The sequence below is a fragment of the Rhinoraja longicauda genome, chromosome 3 (genome assembly GCF_053455715.1).
Source record: "Rhinoraja longicauda isolate Sanriku21f chromosome 3, sRhiLon1.1, whole genome shotgun sequence".
Lineage (NCBI taxonomy): Eukaryota > Metazoa > Chordata > Chondrichthyes > Rajiformes > Arhynchobatidae > Rhinoraja > Rhinoraja longicauda.
The window spans coordinates 34,271,892-34,297,875 of record NC_135955.1 but is presented as its reverse complement, the minus strand read 5'-3'; the positions used below and the strand labels follow the sequence as shown (position 1 = coordinate 34,297,875).

Genomic DNA, 25,984 nt, shown 5'->3' with positions numbered 1-25,984 from the left:
CTGCTATCCAAATGCTCCGCAATTTTGTGGAAGGCATCATTGCCTTTAGATTTCACTATCCACCAGACCAAAGCTTTTATTTTCATTTTCATTTTCCTGTGCAATTCATCACCTATTTTCCATGAGAAGTCAACTTTTTCATCTCCTCAAGTGTTGATTTACTCAGCGGTACGGTGGTGAAATTTAATTTGGGCAATTGTACCTATTTACAGTCCAGTGTCTCTGAACTAGCAAATGGATGGACATGATCCTTGCATAAGAATGCTGGGGATTAATAGTTTTCATACCCTGATACATAGATAACAAGGCCACGAACATTATAAAAGACCACAGACACCGCATGGAACAGACAAATGATAATTTCACAGATTTTCCACATTCCAGCAATTACATTTGCCAAAAGAAATAAAAGCTGCTTGGACAACAAGGATCAGTTTTGTTATTATTCAAGGCTCCATCCGCCAATGCTCATGGGGAATCCTTTGACATGATATTATGTGAGAGTATCAAGAGGGTGCCATTAGTTGTTTAAAAGTGATGAATCAAAGCGACTCAATTAGTGACTATCTCATAGTTACTATCTCATATTTGTAATCAGCAAAGGGGAATACTGTACAACAGTATAAATATAGTGATTACTTTCTGCATAAGCAATCAGAGGTGCAGCCAAGTAGCAGTTTTTTCCTTGGAAAAATGTAAATCTCACACAAGTTAGCTGTGAAATGAAAACAAAACCTGATGTGACCTGTGCTTTAGCCAACAGGCATTTGTAGATTTAAATTTGGTTATAAGGTCAATAATTATACATTTCAGCAATATCTAGATGAACACCTGAGTTGCTAAGACATTGAAGCCTGGGGGCTAAATGCTCAAAATGGAAATAGGATAGATGGCTATTCAATGGTCAGCATGGACATGATGGGCCAAAGGGCCTGCTTCTTGCTGCAGTACCGTTTATGTATTTCCATGTTAACAATCAATTCAACTCACGGCACTGAAGACATAAGAACACTGATCCAGTTGTCAGCACAAGGAGCCTGAGAAAATAACCAAGATGGCACAATGAACACGGTGATGTGTTGGATGATATCGAGATCAAATGTTATATCAAAGTATATTTCAACAAGAGATCATAGACTAATGACACACACCACCTTTGTTTCTGTAAACATTCTGGCATGTTTACACTCCTTTATTACTCTGAATGAATCCTACCAGCTTGTTGACTGTTCTTTCAGAGCTGGCTGACTCAGGGTTACTAAATTTCCTTCTGTCAACCAATAATTCCCGAGCGGACTACCTGGGGTTGCCCCAAATTCAAAGTTATAATTTCTTTCCTTTCTTACACATGGGTCAGAGGGAGATGCAGCATGGAAATAGGTCCACCAGCGCACTGAATCTGTGACACCATGAACAGTCATTTTTTACCCCACTCCTCTCGTAACCTATTTTATTCCCACCACATTCCCATCAACCACTCCTCTCCTCCCCCCACCATAATCTCAAAGATAGGAGTTTCGCCATCAACATAGGCAGTTATTCCTCTTCTCCAGCTAGCCTCTCCTGCGGAGTTCCACAAGGCTCCATCCTAGGCCCCATTCTCTTCTCTCTATACATGCTCCTCCTTGGCCAAATCATTCAAAGGCACGGCATTTCTTTCCACTGCTATGCCGATGACACTCAGCTTTACCTCCCCTGAAACCCAACAACCAGTCAAATTTAAACAGCCTGTTACACTGCCTTGAGGACATAAAATGTTGGATGGCACAGAACTTCCTCCAATTAAACATCCTATTCGGCCCCCCCGACTCCATCAAATTGATAACAGGTAGTCTTGGAATCCTATCCTGCCTAGTCAAACCGCATGTCAAAAACCTCGGCGTGATATTTGACTCTGCATTAAAATTTGACAAGCAAGTCAACGCTGTGGTAAAAGCCAGCTTATTCCAACTTCGTACCATAGCTAAAATCAAACCTTTCCTCCAATTCGACGACACTGAAAAAATCATTCACGCTTTCATTTCCTCCCGCCTAGACTACTGCAACTCCCTTTACACTGGAATCAGCCAATCTTCCCTGTCCCGCCTGCAACTGGTCCAAAACGCCGCAGCGAGACTCCTGACGGGTACCCGTAAAAGGGACCACATCACCCCGATTATGGCCTCTCTCCACTGGCTCCCTGTACGGTACAGAATCAACTTCAAGCTCCTCCTATTCACATATAAAGCCCTAAATGGACATTCCCCACCCTACATCAAAAATCTTCTAACCCACCTCTAACTCCAGGTCCCTCAGGTCGGCCGACTTGGGGCTACTCACTATCCCGCGGTCTAGGCTTAAGCTCAGGGGTGACCGCGCTTTTGCGGTTGCAGCTCCTAGACTGTGGAACAGCATCCCTCTCCCCATCAGAACTGCCCCCTCCATCGACTCCTTTAAGTCCAGGCTCAAAACCTATTTCTACTCCCTAGCGTTTGAGGCTCATTGAGGAGGCGCTGTGAACTGTTTTGTATGTGCTGTTATGTTTGTGTGCTACTGTATGTTTCATTTTTTTTTCCTTAGTACCTAATCAGATGTACAGCACTTTGGTCAACGTGGGTTGTTTTTAAATGTGCTATACAAATAAAATTGACTTGACTTGACTTGATAACATTCAAAGTTGACTCCCAAGCCAGGCGACTCTTTGTGTGCTGGTCACAGAAGTGGCTCTGCAATCACACATTACAATTACTTCACTCTTTTAAAACTCTACGCCAACAGTAGCCTTTCTTAATTTAACTCCGTTTCTTTTACCATGTTAACATGTATCTATACTCTGTGGATCGCTCGGTTGTAATCATGTATAGTCTTTCCGCTGACTGGTTAGCACGCAACAAAAGCTTTTCACTGCACCTCGGTACATGTGACAATAAACTGAACTAAACACCTTCCAGATTCTATATACTGGGGAGTGGCCAAATAACTTGTGAAATTGCACATCTTTGGGATGTGGGATGAATCCAGAGCACCCAGGGCAACTCACGCGGTACAAATTCCTGGGTCTCTGGCTCTGCACTGGTGGATACTAAGAATGGTGAGATTAGGATACATTCTAAGTAAACTGTAACTGCTCTATGAATCTAGAAAGGAAAGGGTTTTCCTGTCTCCAGCAGAGTTGAATGAATCTAGCCAAACAATTGTATCACTGCTTCCATGGCCTCCATGTGAAAAATTACAGTTACAGTCACACAGCACAGCACAGTCACACAGGCCCTTTGGCCCAAAGCATCCATGTACACCAAGATGCCCCATCTAAGCATCCCATTTGCACACATATCCCCCCTTTCCTATCCATGTACCTGTCCAAATATCTTTCAGCTGCTGTCATAGTATCTGCCTCAGCTATCTCCTCTGTAGGTCCTTCCATATAACCACCACCAGTGCTTTTCCCCATCCTTAACTATACTTGCAATGCTTCACTTTGTCACATTTCACTATTCTGGCTGGGCATCTGTTTTATAACCCAGGCTGATGTGGGACAGCAAAATATTTGGGGCTGTGTTTCTGAAAATAAACCCTGAATAACTGGGTATTGACCAGGCAAGTCAACTGTGAAACTGAACAACAGTACAAGTACATCATTTCAAATGTTGGTGGTGCCTTACTTTTGGAGGGGGAAGATGGTTGAGATGCATAAGTGCCCTTTGGCCATCACAATAATGGATGTAATACTCCAGCTCACACCTTTGTGTGGAATTGCAGGCTGTTATTTTGATGAGATCCTGAGTGCCTGAATTACGTAGAGTAATTTGATCCCAATGTTAATGAGCTTGTGACAATGATTTGATGCCAGTTCTACCATTTTAGGGATTCAATACTCTGGCTAATCCTTTTTGCCCAACCTGACATGGCTGCACATGAATTAACAAGCAGTATAGTCTCTTAAATAGTGCAATGGGAAGAGTTAATCAATCATCGGACGGCCACGGTGGCGCAGCGGTAGGTTGCTGCCTTATAGCACTTGCAGCGCCGGAGACCCAAATTCGATCCCGACTACAAGTGCTATCTGTGTGGAATTTGAACGTTCTCCCTGTGACCATGTGGGTATTCTTGGAGATCTTTAGTTTCCTCCCACACTCCAAAGACGTACAGGTGTGTAGGGTAATTGGCTTGGTGTATGTATAAATTGTCCCGAGTGTGTGTAGGATAGTGTTAATATGCGGGGATCACTGGTCGATGCGGACTCGGTGGGCCGAATGACCTGTTTCGTGCTATATCGCTAAACTAAACTAAACATAGCTGAATTGATGGTTAATTTCTTGCCAAGGTTCAATAACTGTTTGGCACCATTAGTTGGCTATGTCACAAGTAAACAGGGGGAGAGGTATAGCTGGTGTTGAAAGTCTTTTTTTACTTTGTTCAAGGCTTCCATAGCAACCAACTGCTCCTCCACAAAGAAATATTATAATGCATCACCTTTACAATAGGACACCACTGAGAGATAGATGGATGGGGAGGTTGGGTGGTGAGCAAAGCAGGACAAACTGCTGGAAGAGGGGTGTGCCTTCATTGAAATTTCTCACCAGATACTGATACAACTGCAGAAGAAGAACATGTTTTTATTTGTGCTGGAAATGAACTTTTAAGCATATGAATCCACATTATTTTGTTATTCTTTGTTTTGCAAGTGTCACAGTCTCTTTAATGGCAATGAACTAAGTTCATTCTTGCCCAAGACTGAGGAGGAGAGAGCCGATGCTTTGCTGGATTGCAGGCTCCAGTTGTCAATGATTAAAGGCATATCACTTTGTGTTACGTGTCAAACCTGGAATTCTCTGCCTCAGAAGGCAGTGGAGGCTGATTCTCTGGATGCTTTCAAGAGAGAATTAGATAGAGCTCTTGATGATAATGGAGTCATGGGGTATGGGGAGAGGGCCGGAACAGGGTACTGATTGTGAATGATCAGCCATGATTACATTGAATGTTGGCCCTGGCTTGAAGAGCCGAATGGCCTATTCCTTCACCTATTGTCTATTGTCTGTCCTAAAAGTGAAACCAAGAGAACTTTCATCACCCCAAAGTCCAACTGGGGGTTGCGTAACTAAAAGCAATGAATCATGTTGGAAGACGCTTGGCATTCAGTCGTGATGTCTTCAGTCCACTGTGTCAGCTGCACTCGGGCCAGGCAAGCTGCATGGTGGCCAATGGCCAATAAAGCATATCCATTGATGACATGGCTGGCAATTTCAGTGTGCAACCCATGCAGATGTGAGAAGTGGGCAACCAAAGCCTTGCTGTTGCACAAGCTATAATCAAACAATCAAACTGGAATGATGCAACAACACTTCCTGAATCACTCTGGAGAACCCCTGTCTTACCTGTTAGATCCATCGTACAGCCTCCATTGTACAATGCACCTATCCCAACTTGAGGTTAAAACTCTTGTCATCAACTCCTCACAGAATGGATGAAAGGCAGGAGAATCCAGACGCAGAGGAGAAGAAGGAATAAGAGAAGGGAGAGGACCAGAAAAGATGACAACCCCTTTTTGCCTGCACTGTCCACAACAACTCATTCAAATCTAACACTGCAACCCCAATTTGTCATTTATCACCAGTCCCATACTTCACCGTCTATGTATTACTGACTACCAAAGCATCTGCATGTTAAACATTCATGTCAAATTTAAGAATGAAGTCATAGACAATAGACAATAGACAATAGGTGCAGGAGTAGGCCATTCAGCCCTTCGAGCCAGCACCGCCATTCAATGCAATCATGGCTGATCACTCTCAATCAGTACCCCGTTCCTGCCTTCTCCCCATACCCCCTCACTCCGCTATCCTTAAGAGCTCTATCCAGCTCTCTCTTGAAAGCATCCAACGAACTGGCCTCCACTGCCTTCTGAGGCAGAGAATTCCACACATTCACCACTCTCTGACTGAAAAAGTTCTTCCTCATCTCCGTTCTAAATGGCCTACCCCTTATTCTTAAACTGTGGCCCCTTGTTCTGGACTCCCCCAACATTGGGAACATGTTTCCTGCCTCTAATGTGTCCAATCCCCTAATTATCTTATATGTTTTAATAAGATCCCCCCTCATCCTTCTAAATTCCAGTCACGGTCCATTGCATAGTTACTATTCACCCAGTTAATTCCATTAGTGCATTTTGTCTTTACAGTATCAACACATTGGGAGCAGTATGGCTCTTAACAGGACACTCTCTTTCTGTGGAGTCAACAACAAAAGGAATTAGAGCACCAATGTTGAATCTTTAGACTTTAGACATACAGTGTAGAAACAAGCTCATTAGATCCATGGCGACCAGCGATCACCCCACACACTAACACTAACCTACGTACTAAGGACAATTTACAATTTTTTACCAGAGCTAACTAACCTACAAACCTATACATCTTTAGAGTGTGGGAGGAAACTGGAGCACCTGGAGAAAACCCATGCAGTGAAAGGGATAACGTACAACCTCCATACGGACAGCACCCGTAGTCAGGATTGAACCTGGGTCTCTGGTGGTGCTGTAAGGCAACAGCTTTACCGCCGCACCATTGTAATGCCCAAATCTTTAGTTGAGAATGCCCAACTTCAGAATGCATCGCCTTGCATGGCAACAGTTTCTGGCTAGCCAGATTAAAAGTAACAGCACAGGCCCTGGTGGATTGTATCGGAAGGAACTGCAGATGCTGGTTTAAACCAAAGATAGACACAAAAAGCTGGAGGAGCTCATCTGGTCAGACATGTAGGTGATGTTTCTGGTTGAGACATTTCTTTAGACCCTTCTCAGAGGGAATCTGAAGAAGGTTTGAGACCCGAAACATCCCCTATTCCTTTTCTCCAGAGATACTGTCTGACCTGCTGAGTTACACCAGTTTTTTGTGTCTAACTTCAGCCCTGGTGGATAGTCACTCATGGAAGGACTTAAAAACCTGTCACGAGGACAAAAAAAGTTTTTAGCCTTCTTATTATTGGTCTTCAATTTTGATGACGTAAAATATCTTGGGATGTTTCCTTCCTTTAAATGTGCTTTTTAAAATACAACCTATTATTCATGAAAGACACACGATATACATTCTGGCACTGTACCTCAGAGAAGCTGGCAGACATTTGTAAGGCAGTGCAACATCGAATGGTCCTTAGGATAGTCATATCCACGGCCACAAAGCCAGTGGTCTGGCCCTGTGAAGCAGGAAAGGTACCTTGATATGGCAGCAGCCTGAGCTCCCACAACAGCAGGCGGGATGCTGGGTGGAGCTGCAATGTAACAGCTACCACAGCCACCTGTGCAGCAGTGTGACTGCCTCCACCAATGTGTGAATAGCGCTCGCCAAAAGGCTGAAAAGGAAAAGCTGCAAATTCAGATTCCTGGACTCCTCTGTGAGGAGGGAGAAATGTCACAGTGAGTGTATTGCAATGTGGATGGCTGTCTTGACAGAAAACTTGGCAATATCGAAAAATTCTGAAACATACACTTCTTCGAGCCAACACTTGCAAATGATTGAGGCTGCAGTGGAGCAAAAGAAAATGAAGCACAAAATAAATTGTTGGGAGGTAATTGATAGAACTGTGGTGGGTTGAGCAGTGTTGGAGTCAAGTGGCACAGTTGCTCGGTTATTATGTCTTGGTCATGGACGCATTGTTGATTATTTTCCAATGTTCAATAGATTCAGGATCAGTTCCTGTGGATTGGAGGATAGCTAATGTTATCCCACTTTTCAAAAAAGGAGCGAGAGAGAAAACGGGGAATTACAGACCAGTTAGCCTGACATCGGTGGTGGGGAAGATGCTGGAGTCAATTATTAAAGAGGTAATAACGGTGCATTTGGATAGCAGTAAAAGGATGTCCAAGTCAGCATGGATTTATGAAAGGGAAATCAAGCTTGACTAATCTTCTGGAATTTTTTGAGATGTGACAAGTAAAATAGATGAAGGGGAACCAGTGGATTCAGAAAGCCTTTGATAAGGTCCCGCACGGGAGATTGGTGACTAAAATTAGAGCACACGGTATTGGGGGTAGGGTGTTGACATGGATAGAAAAATGGTTGGCAGACAGGAAGCAAAGAGTAGGAGTAAACAAATCCTTTTCAGAATGGCAGGCAGTGGCGAGTGGAGTGCCGCAAGGCGCGGTGTTGGGGCCGCAACTGTTTACCATATATATTAATGATTTGGAAGAGGGAATTAGAAGCAACACTAGCAAGTTTGCGGATGACACAAAGCTGGGTGGCAGTGTAAACTGTGAAGAGGATGGTAGGAGGTTGCAGGTTGACCTGGACAGGTTGAGTGAGTGGGCAGATGCGTGGCAGATGCAGTATAATAGAGATAAATGTGAGGTTATCCACTTTGGCGGCAGAAACAAGGAGGCAGATTATTATCTCAATGGAGTTAGGTTAGGTAAGGGGGAGGTGCAGCGAGACCTGGGTGTTCTTGTACACCAGTCACTGAAGGTTGGCATGCAGGAACAGCAGGCAGTGAAGAAAGCTAATGGAATGTTGGCCTTCATAACAAGAGGATTTGAGTAAAGGAGTAAAGAGGTTCTTCTGCAGTTGTATAGGGCCCTGGCAAGACCACATCTGGAGTATTGTGTACAGTTTTGGTCTCCTAATTTGAGGAAGGCCATCCTTGTAATTGAGGCAGTGCAGCGTAGGTTCACAAGATTGATCCCTGTGAATTTGTGAAATTCTCTGCCACAGAGGGCAGTGGAGGCCAAATCACTGGATGGATTTAAGAGTTAGATACTCTCGGGGCTAGGAATATAGGGAGATGGCAGGCACGGGGTATTGATTGGGGACGATCAGCCATGATCACAATGAACGGCGATGCTGGCTCGAAGGGCTGAATGGCCTCCTCCTGCACCTATTTTCTATGTTTCTATGGTTTATTGTTGACACATGTAGCAAGATACAGTGGAAAAACTTTGCTTGCGTGCTATCCAGGTAAATCATGCAGACATTATCACAATCATGCAGAATATAGTGTTGCAGCTATCAAGAAAGTGCAGATAAAGAAAAAGTCCAAGACAGCAACAAGATAGATTGGGCTTCATAAACTGCACCCTCAGTTTATGAATAGTTTGTTCAAGAGTTTGATATATACAAGGCAAATACATTTCCAGACTTTGATCACAACTGTACGATTTGACTCCCAGTTTTGACTTTAACATAGATCTATTCCTGCTACACTTTTGAATGCACAGTGTCTTTTACCCAGAGTAGGGGAATCAAGAACCAGAGGACATAGGTTTAAAAGAGAGGGGAAATATTTAACAGGAACCTGAGGGGCAACTTTTTCATACAGAGGGCGGTGGGTATATGGAACGCGCTCCCAGAGAAGGGAGTTGAGCCAGGCACAATAACAACATTTAAAAGACATTTGGACAGGTACATGCACAGGAAAGGTTGAGAGGGACATGGTCTGAACACAGGCAGTTGGGATTACTGTGGAAAGTGGATGTTGGTTGCCATGGATAAGTTGGACTGAAGGGTCCGTTTCCATGCTGCCTTTCTGTGCTCCATCTACAGCATGTGCTCAGAGAATTGCCTATACTCCTGTACTGCCTCCTATTTGCCATCTGCCCCCTTCTACTTGCCATCTTCGAATCATAGAGTGATACAGTGTGGAAACTGGCCCTTCGGCCTAACTTGCAAGGAACCAGGGCTCCCGCAATTTCCTCTCAGGTTTCCCACAATGTCCTCGGATATATCTTCTCCCCCATGATGTTCAGTGCAGCATTCAAGAACCTTGGAACCTGTTCTCTCTGGCATTATGTCATTATCCATCACATTGCAAATAAGCTTCTATCTTGGAATAACTAGCACAGCTTGGTGCAGCTATATTCTCGTTCTTACTGAGGAGGTTTGGACCAGCATCAAGAAAGGTATTCCAGGAGAAACTACATATACTAAACTGGAATGGGTGCAATAAAAGATTTACAAGGATGTTACTGGTTCTGGAGGGTTTGGGCTATAAAGAGAGGCCAGATAGGCTGTGTCCTTCCCCTTCCTCTGGAGCACGTAGCTGAAACACTCATTAATCTTCCATCCACATGGGGTGAGAAATGTTGAGTCGCTTGCATTCAGTAAACGACTTGGCCTCCACAGTTCTCTGGTGTAAACAATTCCAAAGATTTACAGGCCCTGGAGAAAATAAATTTCCCTTTAACTTAGTCTTAAATGAGCATGCCTCTATTCTAAAACCATGTCTCTGGTTCTAGTTTTTCCTGCCAGAGAAAATATCCTCGCACTGTCTATGTTTTATGTTATCATTTTCCCATTTATCAAATGAAATACATTGAACTATCTCCAGGTGGAATACCTTTGGGGCCACTCGCCCTTGTAAACAGATAATATATTTTACTGCCTTTTTATTTTCCCTTTCAATCATTTTTATTTTCTATTCCGGTATCAATAAGATAGATTGAAATATGTTTGGTTGTGATTCAGCATTTGATTTCCAGGTGAAGACTATCATCACTGTCATCATTCTGCAATTTTATCAGTAACTGATCCACACTCCTAAAGATGACTTAAATTGGGCAGATTCATAATCAGTGATGCATTGCACTTGAATTAAACCTAGCTGATTAATTGAGCTTCAATGAAGTACTCATGGCAGACCTTCAGGTGATGTGTTTGATGAATGCTCTTGCATCTCTGTCTCGAGTAATTTGTCACTTAAACATTTCTTATTTTGGGTATTCAATCACTGAGCTTCTTGAACTCAAATTAAATTGAGGTGATGGCATTTTAATTCCCTGATCAAGGTGAATTAGGGATTTAGATATTGCGATTGTGCCTTTTGTAACATCAGCGCATCTTGAGTACTTGCACAGCAAATGTCTCTGGTAAATTGGATACTGCAAGCTTCCATAGGCAGCAATGAAACAAATGATGGGATCATCTATCAAGAAGATACCTGAATGGTGCATGTTGATCAGAACAAAGAGAACATCACTACTCTTCTTGCAGTGTCTTTACAGCATTCAAGAGGTTCGATGGGACCTTCATTTATCATCTTGTCTGAAAGTTGGAGTTACCAGTTAGCAGTGTACAAAGTGTACAATGTGTTCGGTAGGATTACGTGCTGAAGTCTGAACTATGTTTAACTTATGCTAATACCCATGGCTCCATTACTCTAAGGATGGCTCTGAAACATATTTGATGCCAGAAGCAGCTGCATGGTCTTTAGCAGCAAAGGCAAAATAAAAAGAGGCTACTGATGGGCCAAGTTTATGCTTTTAAGGTTGATGGAAATGATTTCCTGATATTATTGAATGAAATGTAGGAGGCTCTGGTCAAACTTGTTTCTCAGGATATACTGGCAAATTACCAATCTGATCTAGTATTTTGTTCTTGCCATTGTGTAAATTGGTATCCATGTTTCAACAACTGTGACTGCACTTGGAAAGAAATTAAGTCAGCAACACTTTAGGATGACATAAAGACCAGTCTGAATTAGGGTCCATACCCGAAACATCACCTATCCATGTTCTCCAAGGATGTTGCCTGAACCAGTGAATTACTCCAGCGCTTTGTATAATTTTTTTGTAAACCAGCATCTGCAGTTCCTTGTTTCTACATGCCAAGGACAGATAAGTCAGGTGCACTCTTACATATTAACCACCTCTCTGATTCAAGCTGTAAACCCTAGTGTACAAAGTCAAGTTGAGAAGGAAAACTAAAAAAAGGTGATGAGAATGGAGAACTGTGCAAAACTATTGAAAGTGAAATTGTTTTCTTGACACATCTTAGAGAACAAATAGAAAATTATTTCACCAATAGATATTATGAATGAATCAAAGGATTTGATGTCCGTTAAACTTGAACAATTCTGATTGGTTGTTAGTCCTGCTCGGTTCATTCTCTGAGACTTCCAATATACATCTGATATTTATCTAGCACCATTAACCTTATATTCAAATTATTCATAAGGTCCAACATTAGCACAAATATATCTGCACATGCAAAAATGACTCTGGAAACTAGCCTGAACTAATAACCCCAGACGATTTTAAATTAGTCAATTAAACTGAGAGACAAAAGCAAAGTCATGTAAATTTTAGAAAATTGAAATATAAAGAAAAAATTGTTATTTTAAGCTCGGAGGTCAGATAGATTTGCTACAATATATAAAAGTCACACAAGAATTCAATTGAATATTATATCCAATATTTAAATTCAAATAAAGAATTGCAGAAACTAACAAAAATCACTGTATTTTTAATCCAGATAAATAAAGATGATGGAAACAGAGAAAAAAGCCACATTACAGTTCACAGGGCATCAACATTCATGGCAGAGTTGAACCTTGAATGTCTACTGTTGATTTATATATTGTGCTCATAAAATCATCACCGCGTGCACAAAATCACAGTCAGGTCAAATGCCAGAAATGATAGAGAAATTACACAATTGTTGGAGAAGCACAGAAACAAATTCAAGGCATTGCAAGTTGTTTGGAGAGAAGGGTTTTTTGTCTCAAGCTAGACTTTCTTCTTTCCTCTCCCTCTCTGTGTTATTAAACTCTGCTCCACTATTTCCACCGCTGCAGCTTCAGACATTCAATTCTTCAGACAGGAAAGCCACCTCTTTATGTTCTCATTTTCTTTATACTATTCAAATTTTTTATCATTCAACTATTTTCTCTTTCAATTTTTTATCATTCAACTATTTTCTCAAATTAGAAAATGTACTCAAAGTTTTTCAAGGTAATAATGCAACCATATTGAACATTAATCTTTAACATTGATTCTTCTTAGTTAAATATATCAATCATTATGTGTTACTCATTCTGATATTTAAGAACATTGAAAAAGCATGACATATTGCAAATTCATTGTATGCCATGACAACAAGATGGATCCAAAGACTAGGATACATGTTCACCAAGGGCCAGCATAAGATCAACAGCAACAGTGCTGAAAGGTTTTATATTCATGAATTTCACCCTGACCCCGAATGAATGTAATTGCTATTTCTGTTCGTCATTCTTGAGTTAGACCATAATTTTGCAACGTGTACTGAGAAAGTTGATTTGACCATTTTGGGCTCAAAAGATTATTTTCACACAGATGACAGACTTATAAGGCTCGAGAAGCCTCAGTGGTTCTTGATTTTTGAGATTCTCTTTTCCTCCTCCATTAAAGCTTCCTCATACAAAGAATGACCACTTTTTATGTGGGAACACTAAACACCAAACAGGGCGATCCAATGTTTATTACATCTCATGTTGAAAATCTTGAGGGATGTTCTAAGAGAGTCTTTGAGCCTTTTGCCACTATGTAGATTAGGTAATGTTATATTTTATGTGGGTGACGCACAACGTACAAAGTTATTGAGGTGAGAGACTGTTGATGCAGCAAATTAAAATGTATCCTATCATGTCCAGATCAGAAACCAGCCGAAGCTAATGTGACAAAATAGAGTAGTTTGGAAGATTCAATATTATCCGGTGAAACAAGATTCACAGTACAACCTGACTCACTTTGAAATTTGAATTGATTCTAAGATACCACAGAACAGCAGCTACATGGCTTTAAAGAAGCCACTTGCTGCATTTTCAACCTGGGTAGAGATGTACTGCAGAGACAGAGTAGATGAAAAGTTGTTCACAATTGACTGTGCTAAACCTGATGCTGAGTCCAAATACCCTATTTTATGAAAGTAGAAATGAACTGCTGCACGGCTTAGTCTTCACCATGCCAACATTTTGGATTCATGCCAGATCTGACAATTCTCTCTCCTCAGACTTGACAAGCTGTTGGAAGTGGAAAAGCTTTAATGCAGAGTTCTTTTCGCTGGAAACTTGGCAACAATACTGCAGCTGCCGCTTTTAACGTTGATGATTATAGGGGAAGTGGTGCCGGTGAGAGCGAACTGACTAATTGTCCATAATTACAGTGTGTGCTGGACTCATTTGCCATCTTCCAGTGATAGGCCGCATGTAATTTACATGGAGGAACGTCACAAGATAAATTGATGCAGTCAGTCATCCAACGAAAAACGATTGCATGTTTTTTAGAAAAATGAGGAAGCTGATTGCAATCCCTCAGTTCTCTGGGATTCTTGTTTGTTTCGTCAAGCGCAGTGTAAATTCAAACTAACTTCACCTGCACATTATTAGCACCAGCAGGCAGTGAAGAAAACCAATGGAATGTTGGCCTTCATAACAAGAGGAGTTGAGTATAGGAGCAAAGAGGTCCTTCTGCAGTTGTACAGGGCATTAGTGAGACCGCACCTGGAATACTGTGTGCAGTTTAGGTCTCCAAATGTGAGGAAGGATATTCTTGCTATTGAGGGCGTGCAGCGTAGGTTTACTAGGTTAATTCCCGGAATGGCGGGACTGTCATATGTTGAAAGACTGAAGCGACTCGGCTTGTATACACTGGAATTTAGGAGGAGAGGGATCTTATTGAAACATATAAGATTATTAAGGGGATGGACACGTTAGAGGCAGGAAACATGTTCCCAATGTTGGGGAAGTCCAGAACCAGGGGCCACAGTTTAAGAATAAGGGGTAGGCCATTTAGAACAGAGATGAGGAAAAGATTTTTCAGTCAGAGAGTTGTAAATTTGTGGAATTTTCTGCCTCAGAAGGCAGTGGAGGCCAATTCTCTGAATGCATTCAAGAGAGAGCTAGATAGGCCTCTTAAGGATAGTGGAGTCAGAGGGTATGGGGAGAAGGCAGGAACGAGGTACTGATTGAGAATGATCAGCCATGATCACATTGAATGGTGGTGCTGGCTCAAAGGGCCGAATGGCCTACACCTGCACCTATTGTCTATTGTCTATTAAATTACTGTATGTGTCCATTGTTTTTTCTCCCTTTCCCTGTACCCAAGCTGCATGGCATGTTTCTTATTGTTGGATGAGTGGTGGCTGAGGGGCAGTAAACAGATGGTAAACAGGAGCACCTCAGAGCTGTGTGCTCAGTCCCCTGCTCTACTCACTCCAGAATCCATGACTGTGCAGCCAGATACAGTTCCAACTCCATCTTGAAATTTGCCGGCAACCCCACCGTTTTTGGACAAGTTATGGGGAATGATGAGTCATTGTGTCGGAGGTAGATTGAAAATCTGATTGTATAGTGCCAGAGCAATAACCTTGCTCTCAACATCAGCAAGGCCAAGGAGATGACTGTTGACTTTAGAAGGCAAAAGGTGAGGATCTACAAACTTGTCTTCATTAAAGGTGTGGCGAGAAGAGATTGAACAGCTACAGGTTTCTGGGCATGCACATCTGTAAAGATCTGTCCTTGGTCCAGCACATCCATGCAATCATAAAGAAAACCCATGAACCTTTCCACTCTCTTAGAAGATTGAGGAGATTAGACATGTTGACGAATACACTCATGAGCTTCTACAGATGTACTGTTGAAAGCAAATGGACTGGTTGCATCACGGCCTGGTTCAGCAGCTCCTATGCTCAGGAATAAAGGCAATTACTAAAAGTAGTGCACACAACCTGGTCCATCATGTTTACTGACCTTCACACCAGAGTAAAGCCAAATGCACAGCTTCAAAAAGGCAGCCAGCATCATCAAATAGCCACACCACATTCTCATTTCACTCCTATCATTGGGAATAGCTTCTTTCTAAGAATTATCAAGCACTTGAATATGACAGAACACTAACCAATGAATAAGCTTTGATGGCATTAAGTACTTTGGGCTTTTTTGCACATTATTGGATTTTCGTTTAATAGATATTATTTTTGTGTATGGCCTTACACACAAGGCCTTGTGCTGCTGCAAGGAAGAATTTCATTGCATTATTGTCGGTACAATTAAACACTCTTGATTTGGTTCTTGGCCTCTCAAGATGTTTTTCTTTCAATTATCAGGCATAAGAGCAGAGCTTAACCTAATTTGGCAAAGTTCATGTTTATTGCCATGCAAGAATACTGTGAGATACACAAATAATGATGAATAAACAAATAATGATGAGATGGAGTACAGGAAGGAGATTGAGAACCTCATGACCTGGTGTTGAGGCAATAACCTTTTGAGTCAGGTTTAATTCTTACTCCAGGTTGATTCTCTCTGGACCTGATTTAATAGGCCATGGGAGGCCACATGATCTGAGGCAATTTTGTTAAAGTCTTAGTGTCACAGCTGAGAAACAGCCATTTGCGCGAGGGGGAGGGGGAGGGGGAGGGGGAGGGGGAGGGGGAGGGGGAGGGGGAGGGGGAGGGGGAGGGGGAGGGGGAGGGGGAGGGGGAGGGGGAGGGGGAGGGGCAGGGGGAGGGGGAGGGGGAGGGGGAGGGGGAGGGGGAGGGGGAGGGGGAGGGGGAGGGGGAGAGGGAGAGGGAGAGGGAGAGGGAGAGGGAGAGGGAGAGGGAGAGGGAGAGGGAGAGGGAGAGGGAGAGGGAGAGGGAGAGGGAGAGGGAGAGGGAGAGGGAGAGGGAGAGGGAGAGGGAGAGGGAGAGGGAGAGGGAGAGGGAGAGGGAGAGGGAGAGGGAGAGGGAGAGGGAGAGGGAGAGGGAGAGGGAGAGGGAGAGGGAGAGGGAGAGGGAGAGGGAGAGGGAGAGGGAGAGGGAGGAGGGTGAGTTGTCTATACGGAGTTTGTACGTTCTCCCCGTGACCTGCGTGGGTTTTCTTCGAGATCTTTGGTTTCCTCCCACACTCCAAAGACGTACAGGTATGTAGGTTAATTGGCTTGGTAAATGTTTTGATGTACGGGGATCGCTGGTCGGTGCGGACCCGGTGGACCGAAAGGGTCTGTTTCTGCGCTGTATCTCTAAAAAACTAAAAACTAAAGAGAGAAGGGGAGAGAATGGAAAGAGGGGAGAGAGAAAGAGAGGAGAAAGAGAGTTCTATTTCCCCCCTCACCTTATCGAGACAAGGAAGACATATTCTTTGCATATTAAAAAACAGATTGTAATTTGTGGAGGGGTGGGTTAGAAATGTCAGACAGAAGGAGCAGGTAATTAAAAATCCATGCTCAATACAATTCTTAGCTAGGTTTTCATTTTTCCAAAGAGGTTACTGTGCACATTATGTAAGTAATAATATTTCTGTTCCCATTGATCACAGCTTTAAAACAATCTTGTTTGCAACCAACAAGTTAACAGCCCTGAACCCTAAAATTAAATAAAACTAATTAAATTCACACATGAAACCAAATTACACTCTGTTGACATGCGTTTGAGTTGCCGATCAGTTTTATTTTCTGGATTTATTGATGTTGCTTAATTTGATTGTATAGCATGGTCTGCAGCCATTATTTGCGGCATATAGTGAATTAAAAAGAACAGATCTTTATTTTACACATGGTGAGACACAAACAGCTTGCATGCTGAGGAGAATTAGAAACAGTCCAAACCAAAAAAAAATGATAAGTGATGATTCAATTTGCACACCCAGTGTCTCGCAACAACATGCTAAACTCATAATATTTTGTGTTCTTGTTCTATGCCTGTATGAAACTTTGCGAGTCTTCAAGGTACAACAGAAGTCTTTATTACAGTAACTCAATGCTGGCAGCAAGACAACTAAAATGGCTGCAACCACACAACCACACTCCACACTGTGTACAGCCAAGATGTACAAAACATCTCTCTTTGTCCTGTGCAGCGCCACCTGCTGCACGGGAGGAGCAACGGGTCCTCCCACCCCACACAGTCCATCAAACATCACATAGTATATCCATTCAAACTCTATAATTGTTTTAACTTTATCCAAGATACATTACCAAAATAAAAGCAATTTAACATGCATGATTTGCAAAGTGACTTTCTGGATTTTGCAAGGCTTCTGGTGGATGCGAGAGGTGGGGGTTTCACTCCAAATAATTTGTGATCTCATTCTATCTGAAATTAGCAAACTCAAAAGCACGTTTACCATTATGTTCTCTTTCATTTTGCCATGTGCATGAACACTAAATATGCATGAACACTGCTTGAACACTGAAACAATATATAGATGTTATCTACTTCAAGGCATTTAAATGTCACAGGAACAAGAGTGTCTGAATTGCAAGCTGTAAATTCAGCTAACATGGCTGTTTTCTAAATACTGTAAGTACTCAACTGCCTGTCTAATGGAACAAACTAAAATGAAACACTATGGTCTGAAAACTAGGTGACAGCTCTATTTTAGAAAGAACATGACAGTAAGAAGAAATGTTAATGCAACAAACTATCTTTTTCCCCCCCACAGTGGGCATTGAAAAGACATTCCACAAAAACAAGACATTGTTAAAAACAAGAAAATAAACATTCTTTCGTTTTTTCCCTGCAAATTGTATCCAATTTAGATGTATGATGTTGAAATGAAACTTCCAAAAAAAGGAAACAATTTCAGCAATTCTGCAACATTTAATAATTTTTGCGTGTTATTGACCAAATTAGGTTACTAATACAAACCAAGGAACATCCTAGAAAAACATCCCTTGATGGAATTTGCCTCCAATTGCCATATGAGAATAAGAACACAAGAGATCAGAAAAAAAGGTTAAAGAACCTCAGCCCATCAAGCCTGATCCTTTCAAAATCCATGCTTCATTTGTTCCATGATAGACATCATCTTGTGGTCACCAAAATGAAAAGAGTTTGCAGAGATTGCCACTGCAAATCATCAAAAAGTATATGTGTAAAGCACTGATTTAAGCATCTATCATTATGCCTTTTCGGCTGTTCTTTCCTGGCACATTTGCATGGCCCTGGTTGTTCATGAACCACTATATTCCACAGTGTGTTTGATTAGCTTTTATTTATGATACTTAAATTCCATTCCCTGCCAAGTACAGATGCTGCTTCTTTATTAAATGCGTTCATTGCCTGGCTGTGCTTGCATTCTACATACAGTAACTATCACTTTCTGGAGGAGACAGTGGTTCTCACTTCAGTTCTGTTTTGCCCTCATCAAATCTTGTTTATTTTATTCTTGTTTTTTCAAATCTTATCTAGACTTAAATAACTTGTCTACCTTCATCATAAAGAAAAATCAGAATGTGCGAAAACCCAAATCGTCATTTTCTCCCTCTTACTTGTCGAATGGAAATTAGTATGCATGTATATGCCTCCTAACAAAAGGGACCACATTTTAAGAGCAGAGCTTTGTGCAGAAATTTGACAATAGTGCACATCTGGTGCAGATAAAGAAGGTTGAATACCTACTTCAATAGGGCAATATCTTTGTTTCTCCTCTTTTAACTATCACAATGTTGTTATTAACGTCCTTTAGAAGTATATCCTCAAACCTGTTATTGATTTGCGCAAGATTTGAATATTTTTTTAGAAATTTCTGATCAAGTAATGAAAAGAGATATCAGTCTGTTGCTGAAGGTGCTCCTCATGTTGACCAGTGTGTCATGAAGGGGGGTGAGCTGTATTGTCCATGAGGCTCCGCAGTTTGAGAAGCACCCTCCCCTCCAAGACCACCTCCAATTAATCCAGCCACCCCCCCAGGATGGAGCCAGCCTTCCTGACGAGCTTGTTAATTCTGTTGGTGTCCGTGGCCTAAGCCCTGTTACCCCAGCACACGACAGCGAAGAAGATGGCACTGGCCACCACCGATTGATAGAACATCTGCAGCAGATTCCTTTGGTTGCTGTGCATGAGGCTGACATGTCTGGAAATACTCATCTTTCACCTAACTTTCTTGAAAGAGCGGAGCCTCCTCAGAAAGTACAGGCATCTCTGTCCATTCTTATACAGGGCCTCAGCATTCCTGGACCAGTGCAGTTTACTGTTCAGGTGAACTCCAAGATACTTGTACTCATTGGTAAACTGCACATCCACACCCTTGATGGAGACAGGGGATTGGGGTGTTCCTCTTCTCCTAAAGTCCACCACTAACTCCTTAGCCTTGTCGGTGTTGAGCTGCAGTTGATTCAGCCTACACCGCTCAACAAAGTCATTGACTACACCTCTGTGTTCAGCTTCCCTCCCCTCACTAATGCAACCCACATTTACAGAGTCATCTGAAAACTTCTGCAGATGGCAGGAGTCCGAGTTGTATGTGAAGTCCGAGGTGTAGATGGTGAACAGGAAGGGAGAGAGGGCTGTCCCCTGTGGGGCCCCTGTGCATGAGGCTTCAATGTCTGAGACACAGTACTATAGCCTGACATACTGTGGTCATCCAGTCAGGTAGTTGGCGATCATGGACACCAAAGGACCATCCACCCATATCTTTGTCAGTTTGCTCTGACAAATTACGTTATTTCAAAGTAATCTGTAGTGTTTTATTTACCAAATCCATATTAACATTGTGAATTAACGCTGTGAATTAGCGTTGTGAATACAGGTGCACCTCAACTTACGATGGGGTTACTTTCCGAGAAACCCATCGGAAACCGAAAATATCGTAAGTAGAAATGCATTTAATAAACCTGATCACATGGCCGGAGGCGAGCTGCAACTTGCTACGGATTGCTGCCGTTTGCACCATCGCAGAGTCGAAATATTGTAAGTCGAAGCATCGTAAGTCAGGGAGCATCTGTAAATAGATGTGTTGTTGTATAGAGTAGGGAAATAACTGCAGATGTTGGTACAAATCGAAAGTATCACAAAATGCTGGAGTAACTCAGCAGGTCAGGCAGCATCTAGGAGAGAAGGAATGGGTGACGTTTTGGGTCGAGACCCTTCTTCAGACTGATGAAGGGTCTCGACCCGAAATGTCACCCATTCCTTCACTCCTAGATGTTGCCTGACCTGTTGTCGTATAGATACAGTTTTAAACAATTAATTCTTTACTGTTAAATGTGATTACACCTTCTACGGTGATTAATATGTTTGTAAAAATAATAAACTCTGATTTCGACCAAATATTTATTTCAGTGAAACAGTAATTCTGAATATTAGAGTCAAATTATTGCTTGGTGCAAGTCTGCAGACGTCGCGTGGCTGTCGTTGCCCCAAGTTTGAGCCCTGGCAGCACCTCCAAACTAATTAATGCAAATGTGCAAACTGCACAGAATCTTTCATCCGCTCATAAAAGCGGTGCAGCTTGATGTTGATGGAAATGTGGGTTTTCCCATCCAACAAAGTTCTTATAGCTTTGAAAGATACAAGTTCCAATTGGGCAATGGGCTGCAAAATGATAGGCTAATGTTTACACATATTCCTTTGCATTGGAGACAATTTAACAGGTCAGCAAAATTTGTCTGGAGTTGGAATTTGTGAGACTAACTCTACCCATTTCAACAGTGTGCAGATTACGATCCTTATCCTTATTAACAACATGGCTCATGGCTGTACTTCAACCTCTGGAAATTCCTTTGGTTGTTGTGCATGAGGCTGACATGTCTGGAAATACTCATCTTTCACCTAACTTTCTTGAAACACTTTATCTTTAATGCTATTATGACATAAATTTCACTGGAAGCTGCAGAGGGCACTGAAGCATTTTGAATTCAGTTGGTCCAGCTTTGCCTCATTTATCACAACTAATTATGACAATAACCAAATTTCTTAAATATGTAAATTAGGAGTTGAAATTCTGCTTGAGGTGTTTGGCCAGTTTGCCTCAATATAAATGGGCCACCCAGGTTTGGCAATACAACTAATAGATTAAACATGAATTGTTAACTTGCCCGCTTTGCGCTCATTTTTTACCATGGAAATGGTGCAGCACAGACTTGGTTAATACCTCTTCACCTTAAGGCAAGCAAGCAAACCAATACCAATGTAGACACAAGGTCTATAACTGCCACTATCATGGACCTTTGTAGTTTATGATGACTTGACGGCCTTTTACAATTAAGTCGGATGCACTTAACCTATGATCTTCAGCAGAAAAGCAAGTACAGTGTGCTTAATTACTTGTTTTCAGGATAGCATTCCGCAATTCTGTTATAAGCCTTTCATATTATTGACATTCCCACCCTTACTAATGGTTATCAGATCTTGTCAAAGTTGATATCAGAATGATACTCTCACTTAAATGATCAATGTGGTTATCTTGATTGTCTTTGAATTATTGGTTTGCGATTGGCTCTTGCAATAATCAGGAAGGAATTTCTTAGATCCTAGAAGCCCGCAAGTTCTGACAGGGAACATTTTAGAGCGTGTGAATTTAATGGGCGAGCTAAACCTCTTTTTTGTCTGTGCGTGTGTGTGCATGTTCTGGTGTGTCTGAAACGATGCATAAGGTGTAATGAACGGGGTAGAGTGAATAAACCATGTTCATAAGAAACTGAGAATGCAGTTGTCTGAGGACAGCAATATTCTGTGGCTGAGTGCTGGTTCAAGCTGCAAAAGGGTTAAATTAGAAGAAAACACTCAGGTGTCTATTACTTTGAGCAACAAGCTGCTCTGTTGTTATCAGCCATAAATCTGTCCCAGCTTTAATGAGTTTTCACTGATGCACATCCATCCTCTTACAACCAAGCTCACAGCTGACAACCTGTCCGAAACCGAGGAAAATTGCAATGGTTTTGGGGCTAAGACCTTGGAGGTTTATCTTCTGATGATAAGTGTAGAATTCCGATGCCAGACTCTCTTCCTCCACTGCGCAACCCCCGAGGAGCTCAGGAAAAAGGAAACTTTTCAAAAATGTGTAATCTGGCACTCAAACCAGGTACACGAGATACAACAAGCACATCTCAAAGTCATACTGAAGAAAAAATGTATCTTCATTTAAAATGATATGTTCAATTGAATGCCTTCTCGTTTCTGTTTTCTTAGTAATTAATTTTTGGAAGAAATAGATATGGCAAATAATACAGATTATCTTTTGGAATGTGATAGTTTTAGAAAGGGACATAAAATATTCTTCCATATTTTAAAATAATAACTCTTCCCTTGCCATCAACTGATAATGCCACCAACTGATGTATGCTTTAAATTATTTACCTTATAACATCCCATTATATTAAAATTCCAACACAACCAAATGAACACAATTTGCTTCTTATTCCAATCAAAATGTTAATCTGCTTTATGTGTGCTCTGTATTTATTTAAACTCTAACGACATTAAAGCTTAATTATAACATTTGCAATGAATCCAAGAAAATCCAAGAACCTCTTTTCAGTTGACCACTTTGTTAAAACAACAGCACTCTTGCAAACTGTCAAATTAGTACAACACAAGAGATATAATTAAGAGCTTTACTTTCTCATTTAGTAATCTTCAGGAAAATTGACATCCAGTAACCCAAGGAAAAACAATTGCACAAATTAATTATTCCTTCCTCGGTTGCCATATTACATATATCATACATTCGCATGGATACAGAAAATAGGTTGTCATTTTAAAGCAGGGAACAGAAAGTTAAAAAAAGAAGATACTGGTTACTTGTTTTACTCCATCACACAATAGAAATATATGTGATGCAAATTTGGTTTTCTTAACTCATGATATTTTAGTGTGGAGAAAAAATGGAATTTCTATGAGGCATGGTCCACCTTACCTTGGAGATAAATGGACACTCAAAATTCCCTTCACGATTTCACCAAGGTTTCAGTGGTGGTTTCAGAATTTCCTATGGAAATCCAGGCCAAGGATATTATGCAGTCAGACTATTTTACCATTGAATACAAATTCTACTGTATGTTGAATTTGCAACCTTCCATCCAAGGGATCAGCATGAAGTGCAGTTGATGTACTGCATTCAACTTTAGAATCAGGCACTTATTCCCCATCAGAAGATTAAGATGAATGCTTCCAATTCTTCACATTGTCTAAATAAACTTTTAAAAATCTTATTGTGATCATGAACAAAGGCTACATACATATCCAGCAAATGATGAAAAAAGGATGCAAACTTTTAATTCACAAGGTGACCCATCCAAGATCATAAATTAATCTTTTGTACATTCTAGTGTACAAATAATCTGTTCTTCTAATCTCACTCATCCAGTCACTTAAAGCTGTTACATAAAGATACCAGGAGATCTTGTACTTTCCAATGGACATAGTTTGATGTGAGGACACACCTCACAATTTGCAAAGATTACCAAATCTGAAAAGGTACAATCATTTGTTTTTCCTGTGTGTTCTGACAAATCAGGAGCAACAACATTTACTTTTGGAATAAGAACATAAGAACAAAATAGACGGCCATTGTCTTTGATGTATTTGATGTAACTCATGACTGAGAAACAGGCAGTTCACAAGTCGCTGCTTAATATGAGATGGTAAAATCCAAGCAGCTCACAGAGCATTAAAGTCGAGCATGTGCCACATAATGATTCTAAGCAACTGCAAGATAACAGAATCAGTTTTAAAACCCTGCATAACTTGAAATCATCTTTTTAAAATAATTTTCAAAAACATCCTGGAAAATGAATGCAAAATATATATCACTGCAATACAGCAAATTAAGATAGGAAAATATGACATTGGCCAGTACTGAAAGAAAATGACATATATCATGTAAAACATTTTTGATCTAAATAAGGCCTTATCTGTATAATTATTAATTTTACAGAAAAATGTAAGAAAATATATCTACGTTACCCTGAGGCTGCGGGTTTGGAAATCGGTGGAACGTGCACTATCCTGAGACCTTTGAAAGAAGGAGAGCAAAAATTAGAATGAAATACAACTTCAGACAGAAAATTGTTAACATCTTGATAAAAAATATATGTCTAATTAATACACCAAAAACTTATTTGGAAAAGTTAGTCAGAACGTCAGCAAAAAAATCAGTTGTTTTTGTAGAAACCACATACTGGTAGACCTTCACTTAATCAGTATGGTGAATTTATATGCAGTGAATTAGTATTAATAAAAGAAACCCTGACTGAAGTCTGTAACCTGGAATATTAAAGAGAGTGTCAGTGAAGCTGTCAATGTCAATGGGCTGTGGTATTCATGGGTTCTGACACAGAATGATATTTCGAGATGCAGTGATCAGCCATTTTATGTCACCAGGCAACCAACCAGCAACCATGTCAGTACAGGCAATGGACAGGTGTCAAATCTTCAGTTGTACATAACTAGCTTATGAAATACTCAATCATGTTTAGGAGTTGGCTATTTTGTAAAAAGAAATAAACATGTGATGCTCAAGGTTGGATTATGCAATTTCCAAGCCAAATGTATGTGAACGCAAATGAATATTAAACAGAACCGTGCCTGAATAGAATTTGCTTAATTCCAAACCAAACATGTGTTCATAATTGATGTCTTCTTTCATCCTTTCAAGGAACATTTCCACACCAAATTAGTTTGCTATTCTAATAATAAACCTCGCCATTTGAACCAGGTGGGAATCTACCCTCCAACATATTGTTTAGATTTACTTTTATTATGGTCACATATATCGAGGTCCAATAAAAAGCTTTGTTGTACATGTTATCCATGCAGATCAGATAATACTAGACATAAATACATCGTCAAATTCAAGTACAATAGATGGTGCAAAGGGGAAGATCCAGTGCAGGATATCGTTCTCAGCATTGTAGCACATCAGTTCCATAGACAAAGTCCAACGTCCACAACAGGGTAGAGGTGAATCGTACAGCACCCTAACTGATGGAAGGACCGTAGGGGAAGCTAGTCCTAAATCTGGTGGTGCGCCCTTTCAAGTTTCTGCATTTAATCCTGGCCGGGAGAGGGAGAAGTAGAAATGACTGGGTTGGGACAAGTCTTTGATTATGTTTGCTGCTTCTACGAGGCAGCGTGACATATAGATAGAGTCAATGGTGAGAAGCCTATTAAGTGTGATAAGGGGGGACTACATCTATGACCCTCTGCAATTTTTTTCAACCATGGGCAGAGCTGCTCCCAAACCAAGTTGTGAAGCAACCCAACAGTATGTTTTCTGTGGTGCATCTGTTGAAGTTTATGAGTCATTGTAGACATGCTGAAGCATAAGCAAACCTCATGCAGAGTTCAGCAATTGTTTTGGAGAAATGGAAACTGCAGATGTTGGAATTTTAAGCAAACAACAAAACGGTGGGGGAAATCAACGGGGTCAGGCAGTATCTGTGGACGGAATGGGTGGATGACATTTTGGGTCGAAACCCATTGGCTACAAATAATCTGGAATGCAAATAGTTCCCGACATAATTCGTCAAGTGAGTACTGCAAAGATGATGCTGACATTT

The 25,984-nt window shown here is 41.2% G+C and overlaps 1 protein-coding gene across 27 annotated transcripts in view; it reads right to left on the bottom strand.

The window, feature by feature from the left end:
* Positions 1-25,984, bottom strand: part of LOC144591791 (receptor-type tyrosine-protein phosphatase delta-like) — a 1,768,335-nt gene that overhangs the window by 933,018 nt on the left and 809,333 nt on the right. For all 27 annotated transcript variants that reach the window (XM_078395814.1, XM_078395847.1, XM_078395838.1 and 24 more), the window contains one exon: positions 24,390-24,438. The gene's annotated coding sequence lies outside the window, so the exon portion shown is untranslated. The remainder of the gene's footprint in view (positions 1-24,389; positions 24,439-25,984) is intronic.